We start from the raw sequence: 5,267 nt of genomic DNA, 5'->3' as shown, positions 1-5,267 counted from the left end.
ATGTGCAAGCTATCTGGTTAAACTGCTGGATTCAATCACGTGCACACTGGCTCTAAGATGAAACACGTTTGAGATGCGGTCAGACGCTGCTCATCGATTCATTCTCGGCTGGAGATAAACAGAAGAGGGAATGGTTTTGTTCACCTCCAGAGAAACTCAAAAGGTGACTTGCCAGAGAGGCATAACTTTGCTGGTGACGCCAATGGCCATGCTGGCCTACCCCACAGGGGACATTCCTGCCCCCTCCTCAGGTGTGCATGGGCGCTGGGGTGGCCCTTAGAGGTCAGCCCTTGTCATGACACCATTTTGAATGTGGGGAGGCAGGGGCCTGGGAAGAAAAGGGCTCCTGTCAGATCCCAGAACAAGTGGGGAGCAGACCCCAGACTTGGGACTCCAGACCCTGAGTGCCAAGCAGGATGCTGGTGCTTCTCCTTTGTAAAGGGAAGGGAGAGCCACTCAGGACAGAAAGCTAAGGGCTGCCCCACATGTGCCCCAAAGCCCCACCTCCTTGTAGGTCCTCAGGTGCCCATCGACCTTGTAGGAAACCATCACAGATCCTGCCTCTCAAGCCACAGTCACGCCCGTCCTGGGGTCCATGTAGAGGGTGCTGTCGGCTGAGGAGCTCCAGGTTCCGGACAGGCCTGGGAGAGAAAGCCCGGCTGTCACTCCTCCTTCCCCGCCTGCCATGCCCGTCTGGCCCCATCACCTGGTGACCCTGCCAGCCTCTGGGTGGCCCCGCCCCTGTGCCCCACACTGCTGCCAAGGGAGCCCCCGTGGCACGCTCAGAGCAGACCCCACACCACCTGCCCCTGCACCCTGGCTCGGGCCCACTCCCCTGCCCCCGGCTGGGGCCACCTGGAGAGCACCCGCTCTCTGCTTGGCTGTGACCCTGCCCAGAGCGAGCCTCCGCCCTACTTTCACTCCAGTGCCTGCCTGCTGGAGTCTCTGGGAGACCCAGGTGCCAGCCCTCCCTACGGCACCACCCCTGCCCACCCCGCGCTGTTCACCACTCCCTTTTTATCAAACAAAGCAAGTGTCAGCTCAAGAGCTGGTGCCACTTATGGGGAAGAGCACTGGGTGTTGTATGGAAAACAATTTGACAATCAAATATTATGGAAAAAAAAAAAAAAGAGCTGGTGCCAGACAGCATTCCTCAGTTAAAAGTCAATCGTGTTAGGCAATAAATACAACAAAATAACTCAACAACCACATCCTATTTCTGGCAAATTATATTTCCTTTTCTTTCAGGGCAGCGTTGAACATCTTTTAAAAATGAACTTAACTAGGTAAAAAAAAGGGAATCAATTTGAAAAAAACTGGGTAATGGAGGCCGTGGATGTACAGGCAGCAGGAGAAAGGCGGAAATCCAGGAATCACTGCACAGCCTGACAGCTGTTCTGCTTTGTTTCCTTCTAGATGCAGGCTGTACATGGCACCAGGTAACCACTAGCCCTGGGATGGCTTCAAATGAAACAACGTATCTCCTCGGTTGCATTAGCCACATTTCGAGGGATGGCTGGTGAGTGCCTCCTGTGTTAGCATCGATAGGGGATGCTTCCACAGTGCTAGAAACTTCTAGTGGACAGCGTTACACCAGCGCACGGGTTGGTGAGCTTTCTCCATAAAAGGCTGGGTGGCATGTCTGTTGGGCAATGCAGGCCCCGTGGTCTCTGATGCCACCACTGGAACCAGGAAGCTGTAGGGTAACAACGGCCCTTGGCAACATGTAAATGAGAATGGGCAGAGATTCCAGAAACATGGGTTTGCAAAGACAGGCGACAGGCTGGGTTTGGCCCGAAGTTTTTTGTCCCCTGCTCCTGAACGTCACACAAGCCCTGATTGTCTTACCCCACAACAGGGCCCCCTCCCATCTCCAGGGCTGCCCCTGATTAAAAAACCTGCCCCTCCACCAACCCCAACACAGGCCAGTATCTCTCTCTCTCTCTATCACCTTCCAGGCCCCCCAGAACTGTGGCCAGACAGAGGACGTTGCCCACCACCACCGCTCCAGACAGCTCCCGGGAGATGGCCTGTGGGACGGGCAAGGGGACGAAGCCGGACAGGCCCAGGTGCTGCGTGTCCCGCAGGCTGAGCAGCGTCAGGCCCACGCTGACAGTGCAGACGACGTTGTGTTGTAGGCAACGCCCTTCCCGATCTGCAGGAACTGGTCTCCAGGCACAGGAGGGGGAGGTGGGCTCTCAGTCTCAGGAAGTGGCCCCAGCTCCAGGGAGAGAAACACAGTCTGTGCCTCTGCTGGCCAAACTTTCTGCCGACGGTGGCCCCAGGCGTCCCTCCGGCTCAGGTGTACCGAGCAGCTGGCGCAGAGCTCAGGCCACTGCGGCGACACAAACCTGGCCTCATCACATCCCCCAAGGGGGGAGCCCATGGGCCACAGCACGTCCCCCACATCCCAGCAGGGAAAGCTGAGGCCATAGGGCAAGGTGAGCTATAAGATGCTTGCTGTCCCTTCCCAATAGGGAACAAGGACATTCTCGGGAGGCACATTCTCGGGAGGCACAGCCTCTGCCCACTTCCTCATCAGTGAAACGGGGATAATGTGTACTGCGTCCATATGTACCTGACGCAAGGGCAGCAGGACCTCTGTGGGGGAGCTGAGGGGCTAGGAGGAGCCGGCTCTGTTCCCTCCAGGGTGGCCTAGGTCCCAGACTCACAGATGGCCCACTCGACATGCACAGAGCCCCACAGTGTGCCAGAGGCTTTCTCCACGATGGCTTCAGCTGCTGGCCCTGCAGGACTAGGCGTGTTCCCCACATGACAGGTGCGGAAACAGAGGCCGGGTGTGCTGAGCAGCCTCGTTTGGGAAGGCCCCACAAAGGACAGAGCTGGGGCTTGAACCGGGTCTGACTCGTAACCCCAGTTCCTCCACCAGGCTATGCACCCCCACACCTGGCCCCAGGCGTGCTGACCAGGCCTGTGAGGAGGCCAAGTTGCAACGGTCTCCACTACTGGATACAGCCTTCTGCCCCCAGATGCCCTGCAAGCCCTGCACAGGCCATCCTTCCTCCAATGTCTGCTGCTTCTCTCTCCTCCTCTGAGCTGCTCTGCCTATCCCTGGGGCAGTAGTTCTCAACCTTTAGAATTGTCTGGTGGTCTCCTTAAAACAGGTTGATGGTGGGGCGCCTAGGTGGCTCAGTGGGGTAAGTGTCCAACTTCAGCTTAGGTCATGATCTCACAGTTCGTGGGTTCAAGCCCCTCGTCGGGCTCTATGCTGACAGCTCAGAGCCTGGAGTCTGCTTTGGATTCTGTGTCTCCCTCTGTCTCTGTCCCTCTCCCACTCATGCTGTCTCTCTCTACAAATGGGCTACAGGGAGGAGACAGCAGGATGGCACCTGGAAAGGCCTGTTTACCGAAGATGCAGTGAATGTCACCCTCCTTCCTCACTGGCACCAGAGCACTGGAAGGTATGTGCCTCACTCTGACCAACTTCTAGAAAGTCTGTGATCAGTGACTGGAATCCCCATCACACGGCCAGTACAGTGGCTTACATCTCCCCTGCCATCCAGCTTTCACGGGTACAAGAGTATATCACAAACCCCAATACCTGTGTCTCGCCGCCAGCTGCCAGGGGACATCACCAGCAGCTCCCGCCACATGGCAGCAATGCTCTCCTTCCAGGGGCACTAGAGTCTCCATGTGAGCACTCAGCCACCCCATACATCAAATCCAGGAACAGCTGGCATGCACCTGCATGGGGGAAATGAGAGTCACCCACACCCTACCTGTTAGTTGCAAAGCTAAGGACCGAATTATGAGCATGGAAGATGTCTCCAGAGTTGTCGTGGAAGTGGATGGTGAAGGTCACAGTCATTCCCAAAGGCAGGGCTGCCAGAGCCTCCTTGTTCTGGGTGTGCAGGGCTGGGCTCGTGGAGAGCCTCGGGTAAGACACGGGAGACACCTGAAGACAGCGAGCGGTGTGGGGGTGACTGCCCTGGGGACCAGCCTCCCAAGGAGGAGTCACCTGTCCCCAGGGGTGCCCGCCTCAGCAGGGACCAGGGGCTGGAACAACTCAGGGGTCACGGTCCCCTGAGTGTCCCCAGGAGTGACGAGAACCCCACCTTCCCACAGCGGGCTAGACTTAGTAAAAACAAGCCCCTCCTGTCTACAAGAAGTAAAACCCATGACTTTGAAAAAGTAGATCATTATTCACATTTGCCAAAATTTCCCTGGGCTTTCAATGTTCAGATTTCCTTTGAAATCCTTGCTCTCGGAGTGTTTGAAGTGGAAGTCATGCCCGTTTGGACTTTGGAGCAAGTGTCAGCCAGGAGTCACCGTGTGCCGGCACGTGCTCCAGGGAAAGGGTTATGGAACCCAGAAACCCGAGCTCCAGAGAGAAGCCCTGGAAAAATCTATCCTGTCTGGAAAGACCCCCAGCCTCCCACTCAAAAGACCCAATCTCATGGATAAAGGTCAGCAGGAGCAGGGACTGGTAACTAGCTGGGGCTCAGGACTCACTTGCTGCAGTAGGACAAGCAGCGAGTTGCTGTCACTTACTCAAACATGAGGGTGAAGGGTTCCTGCCAGGCAGCAATTACGGAAACAAGAAGACATTAATTAAGAACACAGATCCGTGACCCCGACAAACTCTCGAACGTGAAGTCACAGATCCTGTCTACATCACCCATGATGCAGAAAGTGGCTGCGATGAGACAGTGGAGGGAAATTCGGGGAGCCGACCCAAGGACGCCAGAGGACAGAGTCCTCATCACCATGGTACACAGGCTGGGAGAGGGACACGGAATGTGTCATGACGTGACCAGAGGACACCACCCGGCTGACAGGCTTAGGGCTCGGGGCTGGAGCCTGTGATTCTCACACCCCCCCGGAAAGTGGGGGTGCACACACAATGACCTGCTGCAGCGCCCTGTGTGAGGCATGGGGATATGGGCAAACAGTCCAGGCACGGAGGGGAGGGGGCGAGGAGGCATCCTCGCCGGGAGGCTCCCAGGGGACTCGGCACAGCCCTCACTCCTGCAGGAGGGCCCGTATCCGTACATGATGCTGCCACCTGTCCTTCCAGGGGGACAGCTGGACCCAACCCAGCCCTGTACTCACCTGTGAGCCCCTACCCTGCTCCAGCCCTGGGCCTACCCTGGGTGGTCGACAACTGTCCTCAGGCAATGACAGGAACTAATCTAATATCAGGATTAAATTAAAAGGGAAAGTAAAGGAAGGCCTGGGTCAGAGCTTAGGACTGGTTGTGACACCTGGAAGGACAGGTGGGGTGGGGGGACTCTCAAGTGAGCAGA

The sequence above is a fragment of the Suricata suricatta genome, unplaced genomic scaffold (genome assembly GCF_006229205.1).
Source record: "Suricata suricatta isolate VVHF042 unplaced genomic scaffold, meerkat_22Aug2017_6uvM2_HiC HiC_scaffold_118, whole genome shotgun sequence".
In the NCBI taxonomy this organism is placed as follows: Eukaryota; Metazoa; Chordata; class Mammalia; order Carnivora; family Herpestidae; genus Suricata; species Suricata suricatta.
Note: the sequence above shows the minus strand (reverse complement) of the source record.